We start from the raw sequence: 21799 nt of genomic DNA, 5'->3' as shown, positions 1-21799 counted from the left end.
AAAACAGGAAGGTGACTTTTAGTCAGATATTGGGGATATACAGGAGAAGACCAGTAGTTACGATCTAGTCACACATCTCTGCATTTATGAGAAGGGAAATTAGTGGGGCTAGGCTTTGAGGAACTCTCAGGAGCCTTTGAGGAAAGGATCCACAACAATCTTGCAGAGGAGACAGAAAACATGTATAAGGGTCTTAGGAGAGCAAGGTTAATGTACTACAACTGAAAAGATGCATAAGCATTGGGAAAATACTCTTAGGATCTAGAGGTTGCAGATGAACTCATGTGTATAGACTTTTACCAGGGAAGACAACCTTAGGCTGCATGCTAACAAGGAACAATGATATGAATGGTACAGGTACCTTTGGTAGAGATTCAGTAGCACAAATGATATCAGAATGGAGAGTCATTTGGCTTCCTCAGTACCTGCAGAGTACACGGTCTGTGAAGACGCAGAAAAATATAATTGTACTACGCAAAGAAAGGGTTTAATACACTTACTAGAACCAGAAGTCAATTATTTAGTTAATCTAAAATATTGATCAAAGTTCCCAGTAAACAACCAAAGCCCTAGAAAGTAGTAATAATGAAAATTTCCTGACAGCAGTTTAAGCAGAATTCGAGCCTTGGAGCTGTTAGGTAGTGGAAGGGTGGATTATGCATAACCAAATAAAATGTTGGCTTTGGGAGGCAGAATGAAGGCAAAGAGAGACCCAGTGCAATTAAATATAGCATTTTGAAGAAGCTTGTATAGTTTTTTACACAGACTATTGTCACTCTGTTCTCATGCTGATGACCTCAATATCCTGCATTAGCAATACTTATTTAAGTATAAATATTTCACCCTTGTATTGAGTGTCAGAAAGGCAGAAGGAAAAAGACAGTAAACAGGCTGACCTCAGATCCCTGCTAAATTCTCCTGACATTACATTACTTCTGTCAAACACACACAAAGAGATTTATGTGTCCATACAGTTCCTTAACTGAATTTATTAAAGATGGTATTTCCGGCTTAGTGAAAGTGACTGCCAGTTCCATCCATTCCCACACTAGAGCAGCATTTGGCAAAGATAAAAAGGAATTAATCAGTAAACTTTTTGTTTTGTTTTGTTTTCTGTGCACCTTTCACTCTCCCATCCCTTATTTTTTCACCAAATATCAACATTCTCAATGGAAAACAGTCACTTCCTTTCTCTCTGATTAACATCAGCAGTGAAGGAAGGAGAGGAGGGGGATGGAAGAGAATAAAGAAAGAACCACCCAGCACACTGGGAAAAACATGAGAATGATCAAATTATCTTCTGGTTTCAATCTGTGAGCTGTGCTGTCTTGAACTCCATAGTCTTCTATTTATACAAATAAAATAAACAAATTAGATCTGACTGAATGTGCTAGCAAAAAAAGGTGAGTAAAAAAAAAAAACAAAAAAAACCACAGTAGAAAGTTTAGCAATGACAAAAAATTCTCAGAGTCATTAGATAAATTCCTGGGAAATCTGACGTTTTCCAAACATTTTTTTGTGCCCGGTGTTCTGATTCTGGCATGTTCTACGTACTATGGCTTTGATTAGAGATGAATCAAGACTCATCTTTTTCTTGGGCCATGGCAAGTGCATTCCTAGCATTTAAAAAGGAAGACTTTTCTCATGCCAAACTCATCTGTAATTTATTGCCTCGTGGGCTCATTTGGATTTAGTTTTGGAGTCTGGCACCAATTCCCTAATTGCTTTGGTCAGTTCATTCCATTTCTCCATTCTGAAGTTCCTCATCTGCAAAACCAGAGGAATGATAAACACACAAACACAGTAAAAGTCCTGATAATAACTTACTGGAGCCCCTCGGAAAACAGTAGGGACTTTAAACATGGTCTGAGAGGCAAGGGTGTTACCTTGAAGGATCTCACCTTGTTTCCATCCCTTTAACTCTAAGTCCTGGGATATTGTCAGGGAGGTAATGAGTGTGGGCTCTGACACACTGGGGTGGAAATGCTTTGTAGCTTCTTGCTTTTTCTGACTTTTGTCTAGAATACAGAAAAGGGAATTCTACCATGTTTCCACCTCCCTGTGATCTCCCCTAGAATAGTGTACCTGGCTTCAAGTAATTACTTTCTACTTACTGATAATGCATATTTGCAGTGCCTGAATTTAAATGGAGATGATAGTGAAAAGGTAAGCATAATTATAATTTTCCTAATATTTTAAGAAACTTCCATGAGTGACTTTAAGTCGGTCTGTAATTTAAAATCGAATTTACTTTGTCTAATTTAATGTCCACTGTAAGTAAGTAGAGAAAGGGAAAAGAAGAAGTACAAACAGGTGTTGAGCTGCTTCTCTGGCTTACCAATAAACAAAAAAAATTTCTCCAACAGAAGGCCCACTGTTACTTATTTAATCTTCCAAGGAAGATTATGGGGCAGTGAATTAGGCAGGAGACAAATTCCCTTGCAGAAGAGAATATTTGGCCAGACCAGAAACAGCCTTACACTTCTACTTGATGTCCTTCTGGATTTGGTGGCTTTGGTCTCTCTCAACCTCAAACATTCTGTGAGAGTATGAAAATGGTATCAGGAATGAGAGTAAATTTCTTGAATCACGCAATAACACTTTTCCTTCAGTGTCATCTACATTTTTATTATTTCTTTTAATGATTTTTTTCAATATTTTAAGTGCTCAGTACAAAAGAAACTGGAAGATTTTCTCACTGGTTTGGAAAACAAAAGAATATGACGGAAACTTTATCAGGCAAAAAATAGGAGTACAGGCACCAGAACAGTAAAACAGTGACACTAACTTACAGATAGCATAACCTATATACAGATGGCTGTTCTGGTATCTTTGATAGAAACAAAACATTCAAATTTCTCTCACCCACAAAGCAGTGTTTATCCTTGAGTAACATTTCCTGTGATCACACTTTAAAGTACAAATATTATTTTGTATGCTGATAGTGGGTGGAAGAAAAAAATATCTTTTATTCTGAAAGATAAGAAAATAAGTAAGTATAACTGGAGAAACTTTTGTCCTGGATTCAAAAGAATGTAGCAGATACTTTCTCTCAGTTACTCTTTATCAAGGATATTATATAGAGATGTATTTGGGAAAGTTTATTTTTCTTTCAATTAAAAAAATGAAAAAATGAAAATGGCATGGGGAACACCTCTTTTAAAGTTTGACATGCCAATATTTTAGAATTCATGAGGAGAATTTTAATATATGAATTCATAACTAGGAAATAAAAAAAAACAACCTATATACTTTTTGTCTAAAATGTGCAGAAAAATTCAAAAGTTATTTTCATAGCTTTAAACAATTTCTGTTGATAGCATGCATCTGATTTCCAGGCTACATGCTTCTACCTGTCCTGGGTTCTTCCTCCTGGTGTAAGATGCTGTTGTTCCATCTGATGCATTCTAAGGTTAAGATTATTCCCATAATCTGGGTTGCTCCAGCCACGTCCTCCCTTTCCATTATAAAACATTGTATGGATGGTGTTTGATGTTCCTGAATATTTGTCCATGACTTTCATACGTCCAGATCAGCAGAAGATGACAGCAAGTGGGAAATAACATGTGTTCACTGCAGTTCTGCTGCCAGTGTAGGAGCATGACATAAGGCTCTTCCAGAGGTTCTGTGCTCACTGTGGGGAAAGCATCAAACGTACCCTGGTTGACTGCACAGCACCCACACAAGATGCCAGTGCTTCTGCAAAGCTTCACATGTGTTGTCCCTTCTTATCTCGGTCAGATTGGCCCAGATCTGCCTGGACATGTCAGATTTTCTGTACATATGCAATCCATGTATGCACATTCATTTCTGTGTGGGATATCTGAGGTTTCGAGGTAATGTGTCTTAATTAAAAGTGACTGAACAATGGGCACACTAAAAGGTAGGTCAAAACACTAAAGGAAATGCCTGGTAGAGTCAGATGTAGGCTGCCCTCAACTTCTCACTTGTAACACATCACTCCTTGGCTGCACAGCCATCGCTCAAGTGAGTCCTGTTGTTCTTCTTCCCCCGTAGTGGTGGCAGATATCTGTCCTGTGTACACTTTTTTTCACGTGCTGCTGTACACTTCTAATACACAGATATTTGATGACTTGTTCTATTAATTTTTAAAAAGCACAAATTTATATAAGCTTCTATTTAGAGAGGCTTTCCAGAGTCACAGAAAGTAATTGACCCTTTTTGGACTTTCTGCATGAATGAAAGGAAGTGCATTTACAATCATAACAAGGAAATGACAACTTTCTAGTATGACATGAAAAAAAGAAATTCCTTTTAAAGTCATTTTAAAATTCATATATCCCACCCGGGGTGTTCTGTTGGTCTCCTTCATGTGTGAAAATATCTGAACATAATAAATTAATGTTCTTCAGGGAGTAGCTATACCATCTCAAGGAAATAATTTATTTTAAACATGCTCCAAAGGTGCAAAGATCATTGCTAAATATGCATTCTTTAGCATTTTTGAGGACAAATGTATGCTAAAATATTGTTCAATTTGTCTGAAATAATGAAAAGTAATCTTGTATTTTAACACAAGAAGCTAGTGCTCAGTAGTACTTCTCAGTACTCCTTTCTTACTTCAAGGACATAAAACTGAATATACTTATGACTAGTTTCCCTCCCCCCTCATCCCCCAACGCAGATTCACAATACAATTCATTCAGTGAAAAGCTTTGAGCTTTTTTTTTTTTTTTTTTTTTTAACACAAGGAAAGCAGAAAAAGCAAAGTAAAGCATTGAATTCTCATCTCTCATCACACTCTAGGAGGTAAATCCTGTCTCAGTGCTGGCCAGCCTGTACTGAACTTTGGTAGATAATTCTGGTGGTGGTACTCTACACAGCCTTGTTTCCTTTCATAAAAAAACAGAGCCGCTGCTTTTTATTCAGCTTGGCAAACTTTATTGAGAGGGCACCAGGGGAGAACAAACCACAGTTTTCATTAGCTCCCACCTTACAGCAGCTCAGGCCCATTCAAAGCTCTGCTAAGTCAACTAGAGGTCTTTTGATACCAAAAAGCTTTGAATCGAAGTGCCCAGAGAGAAATTATACATTGAATAAGAAAGAAATAGGAATGAAGGATAAAAATAATTACTCTATAAAAATGTGCTGCTTGTTCTAGACAATTTTAAGTGACATTCTTCAGAATGAGAAGTGAGCAGCTTGACTTGTGCTTATTGTTTTGGTGAGCCCAGGTTCTTGAACTGAGAAACTTCAGGAACAAACTTTCAGGGAACTGTGAACGTTATAATTTATTATAAATATAAATAATATATATATAATATATTATATATTTATTATATAATATATAATATATAAGATATAATATATAATATATATTATATAATATATATTATAAATATAAATTATATATAATATACACATATGTAATTTATTAATAAAATATATATTTTATTAATTGCTTTTACATATGTTTCTTTTACATGTCTGTAAGCAAATATAATTGAAAGTTGTGGTTTCTGTGGCATTCCTGAAAGTAAATATTACTAACACCAATGACAAAACCTTAATGGAATATAGTGGGGAGGAGCAGCTGGTATACAAACAATAATTCTTTTAGACTGACTTACACATTTCTGAAAATGTGTGAAAATTTATTATTACAAGTATACTTTGAAAGAAATATTAGTGTTTATTGGATGGATATTGCACCCTTTAAAATACATGCTATAAATGTTTTGACGTCGTTAAGAAAGTTAATAGGCAGAAAATCACAGAGTTCTGTAGAACTTAAAATGTTCCTACTTTATAATCTACATGGGAACAGGTTTCCCACTGACTTTCATCTATTTGTCACATGCAGAAGATTTCTCAGAATACAACACACCCAAGAATAAACCAGAAATTACCAGAGAATGTTGTGCCTAGAAAATATGTATTGTAGCCATGAAGGATATTTCATATTTATCATACATGGATGTCTTATGAAAACATATTTTAATTACTTTTTCACTCATCTTTTCTTTGTTGTTTGCTCAGATTTTGTGAGTCTGCGCTTTTTCACAATCAGAAAACAATTAAGGAAAACATCTTTCTTTTCTGATCTGTTTTCTAGTGAGAATTGTGCATTAGTGAGTAGATAGAGGTTTCAGAAACAAAGCAGAAGATTGCCTAACAACAGCATGCTTTCTTTAGAAAAATCTGTGCTTCCTGATTTGTCTGCATCAGAAATGTTGCAAAATAAGCCTTTTTTTTTTCCTGATTCCACAATATTTCTGCTTTCTAACTACCGTATCCTGGTCACTTCCTCAAACAGGATGTGGAAAATACACATTATAGAGCTTTATATTAACATGTGAAATCACCTTTAATATTTTTAAAAAGCAGCTTCTAGACAAAGAATTAAAGCAACTGAATAAATATTCAAGCAAGACTTGGGATATTAATGGAAGAATAAAGTGTCACTGACTTGAAACTCAGTAGGCATATGAATAAATTGTAACATGCAGAGACAGAAGAAATTACAGAAGAATTCCTTATGAACAGGGACAGTCTTGTTTGTATAGCAGTCAAAATAGTTGAATATCACTTTTACTTGGAGCTTTAAGTGCTTCAGCAGCATCAGGGAGAATAATAAAAAGAATAACAACAAGAATAATATGGGTATACTAAATCCAACAGTACCATGCAGCGATATTCAACATTCTTCTTTCAAATGGTAGTGCTTAGTAATAAGGAAGCAAACTCCTCCTTTCTACTGAAAACAGGGGAAATAAACTCTTTAAATAGCTGAGAAAAAGAATGTTATTATATCATGGGATATTTTAGCCACTAAATAATGAAAACATCTCTGACATACAGAGAGTTGTCACTGAGTGAAAGAGGGAGTATTTTAAAGCAGGCTCTGCCATTTGCTATCCAACAAGGCAACTGCTGTCAGTAGGAATTGTCAGGCGTTGTAGTCCCCCACTCCAGCCCCCTGCCTGGGCGAAGGGCAGGCACACAGCCAGTGTATCCCAAGTCTGGGGCTAGCTGTCTTAAGCTGACAACACACATACAGCATGGCTGGAGAGCGTAAAGAAACTGCGTTTGCAAAACGGAACCACTTTGCCAGCTCTTCATGTTGGGTACCTCTGCACAAACAGTGTGGCAGCCCTGTGGCCCTGTGTGCATACTTTTAGAGTGTATGGATTCCTGTATTTAGCCCCAGTGAAGAGTTCACTATTGAGCCTGTTTTACTAAGATCAACAAAACAAGTCAGATGCCCTGTTTTACATTACCAGGAGCAGTTCCTTATTATGCTTTTCAAAGTGGAATTTCACGTATGCTCTTCTAAGAGGTACCCGCTCTGCCTCCCCCCATGCTGTTTCTTCTCCATTCCTTCTCCTCTGAAAAAGATTCACCTTTGAAGAAATTTCAAATGCCTGCTATTTGGCACTGAAGAAGAAACACAAACTCCTGTAGTTCTGAATTTTTCTAGGACTGAGGTTCACTGAGCCACTTTGGACACGAGAGTTTTTGGTGCAAGAACAGAGTACCACCCATCATTGCTAAGGGACCTTTAGTGTTGTCTTTCTTCCATTAAATGATATCATTGTTTGGAAAACATCAGCTATCTACGGCTCATAAATGTCATAAATCTAAGAAAAAAAGCCACACAGATATTTCAGCATTTTCTGGCAATTGCAAGCAATAATAGAGAACAAGACTTGATATTCTACATTTGCACGTGAACAAGGGTAAAGAGTTGTCACTACAAGAATAACATTCACAAGAAATGCAAATGTTCTTATTCTGTATTAGTCTGTATTAGTCAGCTTGATTTTTACACCTTTCCTGCTTTTTGGAAACTGTTACTAGTTAAGACTTACGAGGCATTTAGTTAATCAGAAGGAAATTAGTTTGCATGGGTGAAAATGCAGGTAACCTCTAATGCACATCAATGCAAAGAAACTGACGCTTGTACTGTATATTCCGAAGGTTACTATTGATGCCTGGAAATGTGATGGAGCAATAAAGTAAACTGTACCTCTAAACAAAGGTTAAAAGGAGACTACATCTCTTCATACTGGAGCAGGAATCTAACAGAGAAGTGAAGGATGTAGATGTATTACATTTTAAGATTAATTTCTGCTACTATAGATCAGAAAAACATTCAAGACAGGAAATCATCTTCCCCCCAAACTCTGTGCTTTGATCTAGTTATGAACTTTACAATAAGATTAAAACCAAATCTCTGTGTGCTTCCAAACTAATGAATTCAAAATCTGGATCTGCAGTCCAGTTTTTTAGTTTGATTGCTTAGATTCAAGCCATCCTATTCAAGAATATTTCAAACAGATCAGCATGAACCAAACCCTTAGTCCTGTGCTTACATGCAAATTTTTCAAGAGTTTATACCTGGTATTAATTTTTTCCTCTTTTCTCCCCCTATTTATCACAAAGGACAAACTAATTTGATTTCTGCAGATGAAGGTTCATTCATAGCTAGTTCCCTTGTGCCTGTAACACATAGTATTTCAAAGCAGTTTCCCACCTATATGTTAAACTGACCTGAAGGTGATTATAGATTCCAGGTTTAGAGAAAGTGAGGTGCACTCAGTGTAATATGGGTAAGCCTACAACAGCCTTTAATCTTTTTTTTTTATTGTGGAAATCATTGCATAGCCCCAAGAAGAACATTTCTTGAAGTCTGGATAAATAACAATAGGCAAAAAAGCCCTTCTAAAAGCTATCATATTTTTGGTATAATCAAAAATAATACACTTATGCAGTAAGTATATTACTGAATATAATTCTATTGTGTGGGATCATGGTGGAATGAAAAAAAAATTCAGCTTTGCCTGAATTTAAACGTTTCCAAAGAGTACATCACAACTAATTTATCCTATGCTTCACTCACAACCAGTTAGCATCTCCTTTGTGCCTCGTCACAGCACATGCCTCCTTCGTATTTCCATTCACTTCAATGAGAAAGGCATGCCTCACAGTTTGAGAAAAAATATTATAAAATAAGTACATTCTTTACATATACTTAGCTTGACTGTTTCCATTCTTCTTGGCCATATCAGAGTTCTCTGGTTTAGATTAATTTCCCCAGTTACATACAGTATCTTGTAATTAAGTGTTTTAAATTTCTTTGGACTTAGAGTGAAATAAGAAAACTACCTATATCCCCACTCCAAATGTGTGGGTGGTGCAGGAAAAATATCTCTATTTTCACTGGGACATGCTTTGCCTTGCCTCAGACCCCTTTCTAATCAACTTGTAAATGGCTGATCTACACATGCAGCTGCAGTATGTTCACTAACCAAAAGCATGTTAAAAGCTGGTGTGGTGAGGGATATAATGACCTGAGTGAGTGGTCTAAAAGTGGGCTGGGTAAAATGTTTCTACTTCCTTACTTTTGGAATAATCTCCTCCTGTAAGGAAGCACTTTTTGCATTGGCAACCCTGCAAAACTGTGCAGAAACTACATCCAAAAAATTGAAAAAAATTTTGAGGGACAGTATGAAAAGAAAACGTTAGCCAAAGAAAGCTAGTGTCACCCTGTAGCCTACATAAGTAGATAGGTTCCTCTTGGGAGGAACACTGAAGTCAATCTCTTTGAAAGGCTGTGGAGAAACCTGTCTTCAGCTATTGGTCACAGAGAGAGACTCAGAAAACTCCCATCACTATCTTTTGGAAGTTGCTTGGAATTAATATTGCAGTAGGTTAAGTTTAGTTACTCTTTAAGTGGACTACTGAACCATGCAGTAGTGTTCTGGTTTCCTGTACTGTGTTTAGGATTATGCTGGGTAAATTAGGAAAAATGGCAAGGGGCCAGCTCCTCTGAAAGAATGCTCACTATTGGTAGTAACTTCCTTTATTAAAGAAGTGGAAGTTCTGATAGGAACATTTTATAAGCCAGTCTTTATTCCAAAAAACCTTTATGTATCTCATATTAAAGAGCCCTTAGGACACCTCACCTTGGCTTTAATGGTGACAGGAGATGAGATTTTTTTTCTTCCAAGAAAGTTCTAATTATTCAAGTAGGGTGTCCTGCTTCAACTTGTGCTCCTTTTTCCTGCCCTAATTACTTCAGAATTATTTTCTGTGAAGTGTAGGAACTTGCAAATATCTTTATATTCTGGTATCAAGCCAGAATACTCTAGTAGCTTGCTGGAATATAGAAGATGTAAATTCTCAAATGCAAAGGAGAGAATTTAACCTGGATTTTTCAAATCCATGGGAAAATGACCTGACTACTAGATTAATACATAAACATATGAAGTGTGGTACTGTGAACTGGTTTAAAAAGAAAGTGCCATCAGAATAACATTTGCTCAGGATCCTGTTCCTACAGATTCACGTTTGATGTGTATTGACAGTATTTTCTGAATGTGAAAACAATTTCAACAACTGCCTGAAGTATGACTCTGCTTTGTCAATTAATGCAATCAAGACTTTATCAAAGAAATGTGTAGCTCTGGTATGACTGGATTGGATTAAAACCATAATAAATTTTTGGAAAACATCCTTGTATAATGCATTTTGTAAGGCCAAAAGGAAATGAAGCTTATCTCGAGAGTCCCAATTCTCACTAATTTACTTAAGTCACATAAGCATTTCTCCTTAACACCCATAATGAATGTTTCAAATCAAAGAGGTCATTTCACCTTTGAAATTGGCTGTGATTAAAAAAAACCAAAACACAACAGAGCCAACTTATACTTCTAGGGGTTGTAGCTAAATATCCATGAGTGTTTCACAATCTGGCTTATGCATTATTCAAAACGTACTTGTTAGGAATTTGAAAGAAACAAAAGGATAACTAGAAATAAGGGTGGGTTATGGACAAAATGTTACTAGATTATTAGTGTCAATGACTAAAAAATAATTTTAGTTTTACAGTAAGAGTGAAAAAAAAATTCTGCACAATAGCCAGTCGTGGTATGACTGGAATACAGTGTCTCTGAGAGCTAAGGTTATCATATGTCTAGGTTTCCCTTGACATGTCCTATTTTATACACCCCCCTCCAAAAAAAAAGGACAAACCTGGGAAGAAAAGTAGAATTGTGTAGTTTCTAGAATAATAGCACAAAACATAAATGTTGGAATTCATTTCCTGGACATGAATACATGCACAGCAAAGGCAAATTTTACAGAAACATGGCAGCTGTGACTGCAACTAGAATTCAATAGAATACTGAGGCGCAACCTTGACACCTTTGTCCCTTGCTTTTAGAAGTGGCAGTTACATTGGCTAAAGTACCACTTCTTCCTTCATCTTTCTGAATAAGAACTCTGAGAAGTATAAATAGGGTGTTATTCTCCATTTTTAATCAGATCTCCACCATCTTTGGATACTTACACTTCAATTTTTCGATTTAAAGACAAAAATTTGAAACCCCAGAAATAGATAGGAACAGCCTGCAGAAATGGGATCACAGAATCACAGGCATCTTCACACACAAACATACACACAATCTGGTTGGTTGGTTGTTTTTTTATTAAAGGGGAATCCCCATGATACACAAAGTGTATCTTATGGGATATTTTGGTCTAGATGTGGCAGGCTGTAGGACTTCCACATTCTGAAAGAAGAATGAGGTATGCAGTTAGAACCAACTTTTCTGGTTAAAGAAATCACAGCTACCCTGGGCAAGACCTTCCTTAGCCTTCTTAAGGGCCCATGAAAGAAAAGTATGGAAGATGCTTACCTAAGGGGTCCGTCCCATCCAGGTCATCAGAAGTTTACTGTTCTTGAAAATGTGAGACACACTGAAGGCATAACTTTTTCTGAAGCTCCAGGTAGGTATACAAACCCATCAGATGAGTGTCTTCCCACCCAAATTTAGACACCTGCAGTGCAGAATCTCTAGGTGATGGAGAGGAAAAAGTACTTCTGAGGTGGAGAGCAGCCCTATATTTGAAGCCCAACTGTACATCCATTGGAAAAAGGCTATGGTTGGCTTCAGGGAAGACACATCTCATGACTGTGAACAAGCTGCAACACAGTTGATAAGAATAAAATTAAAGAAAGTTCCTGCCTGCAGGTGGGTAGAGAAAGGAGGAAAGGTAAATTCAATATATAAGAACTAAAATGCATTCTGAAAAGAAAACAGGACAAACAAATCACAAAAGGAAGTAATTAGATTGCAAAAGAGGGCTAAATTGCTGAGGCTGCTCAGAACCTATACACAAATTATTCCCGAGTAAGCAGAGGCAGTCTCAGTCAGTTTGTGTCAGTAAAGGAAGGGGACATGATAGTGACCCTGGATGGTGGACACTACTAAAACTGAAAATCTACAACTCAGAGAAGCATACATATGCTTATGGTATGAATGTGCATATGGACAGTCTCTTGAAAGAAAGTGAAGCATTTCTTAGCAGACAGGATCCCTGATGCATCCAGTTTGGCAGTTTGCCTCTGGCAATAAATCAGACTCAGAACTTCAGAAAGAGCTTCCAAAATCCTGTAGTGTATCTGACCATTTATGTTACGTGAAATATAAGTAAGCAAGAGGAAAATTCCTTTGTGATCTTTCTGTCAATCATACATCCTGGATTATTAGATTTTTATTGCCCTTATCTTACCGGGAATAACCGCTAATGTTTTCACTGGCAATAAAATTAGTCCACACTTAAAAAAAATCAAGTTGTTGCAGTTAACGTGAAGCAAGTGGTGCCTACAATCCTGTATCTGATATAAAAGCAACACACTTCCGTAATTAAAAAAAAAAATGTGATAATGACAGGTACGGAAAAGTCAGTTAAAGAAAATTTGCTTTCATCTCAAGTTGTATAGTCAATGTGAACTCAAATTTTGTATGCAGTAGATCTGCAGGTAAAAAACCCTGTTTCATCAAACATCACTTCTTTTCATCTGTATACTGATGCAGGTAAAAAAATGGGGGTGGGTCAGCTTTTTACATAATTCATAATTATCATACATTAATCCTTTCAAGCTAAGATTTTTAGCTGATCCATTGTTCCAAGTATCACAAAGCATAAAAAATATGGGGAAGGTAATGTGATCCAAGGGCAAAATAAAGCCTGGAACTTTTCTGGAAGATGATGTTTGTAATTCTTGCACAACTGAAAATGCCTGCTGTAAAAAGGTACATTATCTTTAAATGAAATATACAACAATTACCACTCTGTAATGACAAAGTTCCTTATTTTTGTTGCTGCTCCTGACAGAAGATTGCTAATTTGTTTTTGTACATCTGATGCAAAACCAGTCACTACTTTTTCTAATTTAGTTACATTTTCAGTGAGAAAAGAGGCCATTCACTAATTCTACTGCACCAGTATGCTACGTATATAATATTCATATCATGGACACAATAATCCTCATAGCAAACCAAGTGAATATGTCCAAAGTGTCTTCAGTGCCTTCAGAAATTCATGGAATTACTGAAAAGACATTGTATTATGGAAAACACTATATAATGTACAGTACTGTGTATTTATTTTGTGCAGTGAAGGTCGGTAACTAGCAATTGCCTACTCAAACAGACAATTCAAGTTCTCCTGAAAAATATAACCTGAAAAATTTCATGTCAGTCCACAATGGGATTTTTTTTTAGCCCTTTTTCTTGTCCCTCTCCTAAGTAGTGTAGGTTGGTTTTCAATGAAAAGGAAAGATACTTTAAAACCTGTACTTGTTAAATTGTATATTGAAAATAAAGGTGTCAGCATTTTCAAACTAAAACTGCTTGTTAGCCTGTCAAGTTTCAACACACTTAATGAACTTGCTTTCTTTTTCTCCTACTGCTAGAATCACCTATTAATTTGTCTTTCAACTATTATTCCCAAACAAAATTTTATTTTCAATTAATTTTTTTGTTTAACCTTAGAATTACATGACTAAACTAAAACACCATGTTTCAAGTCAGGTTTTCCCCCATACCAAACAGGAAATTTCTTGCAACAAAAATTATATATTTGTACTTCAAGGTGCTTATATTTTGTTTTAATTCTAACCTACAACCTGGAAAAAATACTCATTTATAGAATATTGGAATTTGTGTAAGTGCTTTTGAGAAAAATGATGTTACTGTATCAGATCAAATGGACACAAATCTTTAATAGCATTCTATCAATCTGCTGTTATATCAATCAAATTCTTTTATGGATGATTCCAATTTTTCATCTTTTGTAAAGAAATTCTCTTCTGTCTTTCAATACACGTTTGGTACACCTCTGTCAGCAATATTTTGTGTTGACAAGGTGGTAGAAAGATGTGACAGGTGATTATATGAATAGGAAAAGTAAAAGCAAAAACTTTAAAAAAAACAAATTGCCTTTATCTACATCTTTTAGGTAAAGTGATTTGGGATATGGATATGAAGCCACTTCTCATGCATATTTTGTGATTCCAGAATAATCAAGAAACCCTAAACAAATGGGAATATTTAATTAAGAGGCACTTATTCACGTTTCAGCTTTGATAGCTTGGGTGAAATAATATCCTTTGTCCAGCATAACCAGTTTATGGTAGCTGATTCTATGGGCTCCAGTATAGTCATCCTGTCTATCAACTGTGAATTTTGTACTCTGTTTTCTCTTCCAATTCTACAGCAACAAGTATGGTCTATTTATGGCAAGACTTGAAGGAATATGAATTTTGACAACAAACTTCTGGAAGAATAAAAGATAAAGGAGAGAACACAGAAAGTGAAAATCATTGCACTGATTTAGTATTGAAGAGCAGTATGCAATCGGAATGTGTTCAAATACAGCATTAGTTTGAGGCATTCAACATTCTTTGCAAAAGCTCTGGGGAGGAGAACTTTTTTTTGGTATGACAATTACCTATTCTCTCTGATAGGCTTCTTTTGTTTTAAAAAAACCTTATATCCTGGAGATTTTAGTCTGAGAAGATTTTTCATATGATTTATAGGAGCTGAAGAACTCAATACAAGTTGTGCTGAACTGGATTCTTCTATCTGTCAGTGCCACTACCAGTGACTATGCAGCACTCTCTCAGTTCTCAGGGGAGTGAACTATGATATTTTATTTCACGTATAATTTCATATCCTGAAATGTATAACTGAACTCTCTGAACTCTCATGTTGTAAGCCCAGCAAGGTAAGTAAAAATGAACAGTTTGGGAAACAAAACTAGGTAGCCTCACTTCACTGTCGTGCTCATAACAGGGAAAAAGGTTTGCAATCTACTACCCTTTTTTTCTGGTCTCTGTACATGTACCTCTAAGCTCAGCAGTCCCCCAAGTTCACTGAAGCAGTGGTGCTTGTGCGGATCTCTTTTGATTTCTTCTGCAAGATTGCCTTAGCACATCTGGTAAAAATTAGATAAACAGATTAGTTACAGTTCTGTTTTCAGTTAATTACCTGAAGCCTCTGCCCTCACCTGTCTACTGCAGAGGAAAGGTATAAATTTCTGATAGGAATAGAGGTTCTCATTACTGGCCCCATTAGGGATTGTGCAGCCAGTGTCAAGCCTAATAGGAATTCAAGGACTCCAGGTCCATAATTTCTGACAAGCTGCTGCTGGACCTTAGCTGAGAGCACTGCTCCTCCAATAAAGAGAAGCTCTCTAATAAAGAGAAGCTCTTTAATCCGCAGAAATGTGTCACACATTTGCAGTTCTAATGAAACCTGACTCCATCCACACTTCCTCTGTATTATGCTATGTAAAATTATTTGGTGGTCTATAAAGTAAGCAAAGGGCATCTTCAAATACTCTGGCAGGAATATGTCCCTGGATTTTAACTCTTTATTCCCCCCTTACTATGATACAGCAGATAACTACAGCAGGGCTGCTTTAAGAGAGCAGATAAAAAAGTAAACATGCCATTTTCTTTGACACCTCACAGCTGGTAGGCTGTACTCAATAGGAATGAGTAGACATTGCTGCCACTGTGCCTAATGGATGGCAGGAACTATAAAGCAGTGAGTATTTGTGGCCAGGGCTGCCACCTGCACAGTGTTGAAGGGGGTCATTTCACACTTCTGAGACTGTGCTACACCTGGCTTCATGTAAGGACAGGTAACTATTGCTTTTTGGTAGTTAATAAAAGTTAATACCAAAAATGGCAAGAGAAGCTTCAAACATTCAACCAACCTGGAAGTCAGGTGTTTTGAACAAGGGTGCAACGCTGATTATGAGTGAAGATGTTGCCTCAAGCAAAGCCTTTTGTCATTCCTTTTGTTGTAGACCTTAAGGTAGGAGCTGTCAGGAGTTCCTGGTGCACACAGAGGGCAGCCTGTCTTTCAGGAGAGACTGCTCCCTTGGAGTAATGTAGGCAGCACTTTCTGCCCCAATAACTTTTAGGTTTCACTTAATTCCATCATCCTTGTCACTTGGGACTTCAGCTGACAGCAGTCAGACTCACTTTCTGACGTTCAACTGCTGGGTTAAATATATGTGTGTGGGTATATATACTCACACACGTACACACGTATATGTATATAACAATTATGTTCAATTTCCCTACATGTAAGGTAGAGTTTCTGAGAATATGTGTATGAAACGGGAGGATATACTAAGTCTCATATTGTTTTCCTCGATTTTCACTTAATAAAGAAAGCTTTGTTTATGCTTTCAGCTATACACTGTCTGTTGCCAAAACTGCAACGTCCTGCCAGAGTTTTCACAGAGCCTGAAATTAGAACCAAGTTCTGCTCACCTATTTCAGACATCCCTCATCTCATGATGTACTCTGAGAATGAAAAAAGTATAGCCAGAACAGAAGAAAATTCATCATTTTCATTGCATTCAAGCTAGGAAAAAAAAAAAAAGAAAAAAAAACCTTGAGCCTGGAATGCTAAATATTAAGTCTGGGGAAGGTACAGTTGACATGATTTGAAGCTGGGGTTGTAGTTTGAAAACATTGGCAACTGAGAGTTTAAATGAAGATGACCAAGAGCTGTCAGGAAAGACCCACTTCCCTCCAAGAGGAAATCATAGCATCTCCTAGGCCTATAGTGTTGCCTGGCTTTCACAGCAGAGAATTTGACAGGTAGTCCTTACAGAGTGGGAATCCAGTAAAGAGCAAAGACAAGACTTCTGAGATTCTCTATAAAACTCTTCCTGTTACTATGAAAGTTATTTACAAGAAGTATTACAATGTCATGTACACTTATTTCTGTTCACCCATTCCATGCAAGCAGAACAAACAAGGCACTTTACAGGTCCTGAGCTTTTACCCATATTTTCCCATTTGAACCTTTGTATACTTGTATGTATACTTTCTCTATACAGTGATAGCGTAATTATAAAAATATATACATACACGTGTATATATATATGCATGACTAGATAAGTGCTGACTTAAACATGCTTAGGTTCTTCACAATTGCATTTTCTTTTTTCATTTCAGAATTACGAGTTGCACTTCAGAACATCCTACTAATGTACACTGGAAAAACACTAAAGCATTGCACTATAAAATAATTATAACCATTACTAGTTCAGGGTTCCCTTAGATGGCTAAAATTTTTCCTGATTTCAGAAAATATTCTGATTCATAAAGAGGGCTCTTAGCACTCCTAGGATTCAGATAGAAATGAACAGAGCCATTTAATTAATTACTTTTTTTACAAAGAACAAAGATTTCTTACTTTCTCTGTTACAGCTGACATTAATTCTCCTAAAATGTGCTATGCCATTTAATCAGATATTGGTTGAAAGTCACACCACCTACAGCTATTAGAAACGTTTTGAAACTGAGCTACTTTGCAGCTGCAAACTGTGGACAGTGAATAAGCCACTACTGAAGGAATTATCTCCATTACAAGAACTTTTCTGGACTTTATACAGCTGTCTGATCATGTCTGTTCCTTTGTCAAAGCTGATCATGGTGTTGCCATCTGAAGGTCATATGGCTGTATCTGAGTTAAATAAACAGCATATTTTCTGCCTTAACATAAACATCTCGTCCACACCAAGATGAATGTTGTACTGTCTGTGCTGAGGGTGCTATGGCTCAGCTGATTTGCCTCCATACTTGAACAGGAAATGAGACCAAAGAGAGAGAAAGTAACAAACATTTATTCACCTCCCTGTAAGTTTTTTGACTCAAAATAAATAACGACATTTAACCTTTCTCTTAGACAACATGGAATTTAAGACACATGACAGTCTTTTTCGTGCCTTTCCCTTGAGATAACCCCAACTGCTTCTCACAGCATGCTCTGACTCCCTTTTCCCTGCAGAAATAGCTAGTCATAAAAGTCTTTCGTTGCAGTTTATGTAGCAGTTAGCCCAAACATCTAGCCAGTTAAAGGGTTTTTTCTCCTTTTCTTTTTCTTAGGACAGTGGAGAGCTGATAAGTCTTTTACATGAGGGAGCACAGAAATTTCTGGGGGAGATGACTTGTCTTCTCTGAGCATGTGCAAAGGCACCGACAGAGATGGAGTAGCCTCCCTGGCTGCCTGCTTGTCTCTCAGCTCTGCCTGCACCCAGGGCCCTCATCATCACACTGTGCAAAGCTCTGGCAAGGCAGCAAGAAATCCAGCTCATAAGAGGAGGTCAGGCTCTGCTTGCATTACTGTGGAAATAAAACACTAGATTTTGGGAGTATAACATCAGGGCCACAGATAGTGCATTGTATAGTGTGCACCCTTTATGTGATTGTACAGTGGCATTTTTCTTCCTGGATCCTTTCTAGATGAGATTTACATCAGCTCTTGAAAAAGAAGTAGAGTTATATCCTTTTGCAGGCAACTGCTCAGCTACATCACAAGCTGTATATGTTGAAAAGCTGGGAAACTCAGAGCGTTAGACTGTACCAATTCAGTCTGTTGACAACTTAGGAAAGAACCTTTCGATTTTACAAAAAGACTGGTAATTAAAGCAAAGCAGTAGGACAGCAAAGGAAGGATGTATTCCAAGTGTCACTGTACTGGGGATGTTACAATTTGAAAAATGTAAACTGTCTAGGAGAAAAGAAACCTAGAAAACTGACAGAGCATAATCTGAGGGGAAAAAAGAAATCTACTTTGGTAGATAAGACTCAGATAATCTTTTCTAAGATAGAAAATATAAGATTTTAAGACAAACAGCCCTGCTTCCTTTTCTCTGTACTGGTTCAGCCTATTGGATGACATGCTGTCTTCCTCATCTCTCTGCCATTTCATATGCTGACCACTAACTCACAAATATGTGGTATTGGTTTGTGTGTGTTTATTGCCTTGTTTTCTTCACAAACCACAGTTTCAGGGAAGACAACGTTAATGCAAAAGACAGATTCCTGCCAGTGTGAGGTGGTGCTGCTTCACTGAAACCCTATGTTTACTGAGTGTAAGTACTCACAAATCATACTGTATTGCTGTCCTTTTTCCCAGCACATACCATTGGGGCAGCATGTGTGGCATCTGTAATTCCTATTCAAGGCAGGTTCACTAGAGAAGAGTTTGACCAGTAGTGTACACGTTCATTCAAAGAATGACATTCCCTAAAACTATCTATGGAAACTATTTTAATCACCCTATCAAGTTAATACTACTGGAAATTCTTTTAAAGAAAGGAAATACCATGTACAAAATGTATTGGGTGAAGTTTTCTGGCTTATGTCTTTCAGGAAGTAAATTCTAGCCTTTCAAGCCTGTGACTCCATGAAGATGGAATGATTCTCTTTCGTGATAGCACAGATGTGTTCTTAAAATGATCACAAATGCCTGGCTTTCATATTTTAAATTTCCTGAGAACCTGTTGTTCAGTAGTGAGATCTCTGCAGATAACCAAGTGAAGACAACTCAATTTTACTTTAGAGCTTATCAGACAGTCTTTTAAGGAACTTTCTATATCTCATCATGCACAACTTCCACTCACATGATATCACGTACTTCAAAATAGGGCTTTGAAATTTTGAAAAGAAAGATAAAACAATCAAACAAGAGCCAAAACAAATCCCAGCATTTCTTTCTTAATGAAATATTACCTGTAATTCTAAAACCATGGTACTTCCATCTCTGTAGCAGAAAGCTGAACTTCTGGACCATTTTTATGTTTGAAATAAAAGTTCTGACCCCTGGAAGTGCTGGAGTTTTCAAGGGACAAAAAGTTTTACCACAGTCTGTAGAAACTGAAAGTGGTTGATGACTTTCAGAAAGTATTTGCAGTATGACATATTAAGTGCATACTTTCAGCAAAAGCGATGTAGACAGGATGGTAGAATGGTTTTTTTTATATACTGAGTTTCATTTGGAAGTTTAAATTAACTTTGGCTTCGTTACTTTAACTTTATATGTTATGTATGTGTGTGACCCCTCACTTATCCAGTAAATTACAGCATTCTTGCTACTTTTCTTCTTTGAATTGACATCCACTCCAGCCCACTGTTGAAAATTTCAAATGAAGTAAGAAATCACTTGTTCTTGTTTTGTAGAGGCAGTAAGGAAGCTTTCCTATCTGACCATCCTGGAGCCACTCTGGCAGTCACACATGTACCACCTGAGCTGGGACCAAACCCCTTCACAGCGGGCGGCTCCAGTGAGCCTCTGGGGGCACCGTTTAACTTCCTACCCTCACCACACTCACACTGTCAGACAACGTTTCCTTACTGGCTTGACATTAGGTTTCCCATAGCAGTCTCAGACATCTTAATCCTTAAAATAATGTAATCATGGTGTAATAACGTAATAATAGCTCAAACTGGGTGCAGAAAGTTTCCTTCAGAGAGGTTTTCATCAGTAGATATTGAATCCTTCAGTCCAATAGTCTTCTAGGAGAGAATAAACCTCTTTACTGAGATGGAAACTCAGGTTCAGATGTTTCTTGAAGCAACATGATCTATCATGACAGAAATGTGAGATGATAACTCTCACTGAGAGGCATCAGTTCTTCCTATATGACCACCATATAGAAAAATTATCAAAGTAAGATATCCTTTAGCATAAATTTTACAAGAATGAAATGGCAGCGACAACACACAGTACAGAGTCCTGAATGACTGACCTTTCCATTGCACTTGGCCAACAGGACAACCACCACATACATACGAGAGCTTGGTCACTGGAAATGGCTTTGACCTTTGAAATGCACAGACAACTCTAATAAAAATTTACCACAGTCTTAAGCACTGAAGCACTATCTGTCACTCTACCATTTTGGTTTGGTTCTGAATTTCTTCTGTTCTGATGTTAGACAGACATTTGTTCTAGAGCAAATAGCAAGTTGGTCATTACACAATTTCCTCTTGTACAGAATGTCACATGTTCCAGTAATTTTGCTCAGGTCATTTTTTATTCCTCTTTCCTACACAAAGGAAAGAGCAGAGGGTTCCCCCATTATAAGAAATGATCAAGACATTCCTTTGGTGGAATTGGATTCAAGACATCAAGACATGTGGATTTCTCAACGCCCTCCTTCTACCCAGTTGCAATAAGAATGAAATGTCAGGATAGATGAGAGAACATGAATCAGGAAAAGTAGGGAGGCAGAGTAGGTTTCACCATGCTATTGCATATATCCTTTACTTTTCTTGAAAATGTCCAGACTGGGACAAATCCATTTGGAGCCAAAATCTTAATTGTGAATTTCATCATTTTTGTGGCTAGATTGGTGCTTGTTGATGAAAATGCCAAAATTTCACTATGGAGTAAAGGTCTGAATTCTGACAAATGAAACACTTTTGTCTGTTAGCGCTGACGAGGTTGAACTTGGCAGTGTTGCAGAGCTCAGACTCAACACGTTAGCATATTCTGGCATGTACAGAGGTGAGATACTGTATGCTTGCAGGCTAAATTTCCTTTTCTTACTGTGAGAAGAGGGAAGGGAAGGTTTGGGAAGGTTTGGGAAGGGAAGGTTTGGGAAGGGAAGGTTTGGGAAGGTTTGGGAAGGGAAGGTTTGGGAAGGGAAGGGTTGGGAAGGTTTGGGAAGGTTT

The 21799-nt window shown here is 37.1% G+C and overlaps 1 long non-coding RNA gene across 1 annotated transcript; it reads right to left on the bottom strand.

Moving 5' to 3' along the window:
* Nucleotides 1-1659: 1659 nt before the first annotated feature.
* Nucleotides 1660-3358, bottom strand: LOC113960501. The gene is made up of 4 exons (XR_003532043.1): nucleotides 3245-3358; nucleotides 2481-2539; nucleotides 1902-2018; nucleotides 1660-1767 (listed from the first exon to the last, which is right to left on the bottom strand). It is a non-coding gene; the product is annotated as an uncharacterized LOC113960501 (long non-coding RNA).
* Nucleotides 3359-21799: the final 18441 nt, after the last annotated feature.

The sequence above is a fragment of the Corapipo altera genome, unplaced genomic scaffold, assembly GCF_003945725.1.
Source record: "Corapipo altera isolate COAL_440 unplaced genomic scaffold, ASM394572v1 2b, whole genome shotgun sequence".
Lineage (NCBI taxonomy): Eukaryota > Metazoa > Chordata > Aves > Passeriformes > Pipridae > Corapipo > Corapipo altera.
This window is presented reverse-complemented; position numbering and strand designations above follow the sequence as displayed.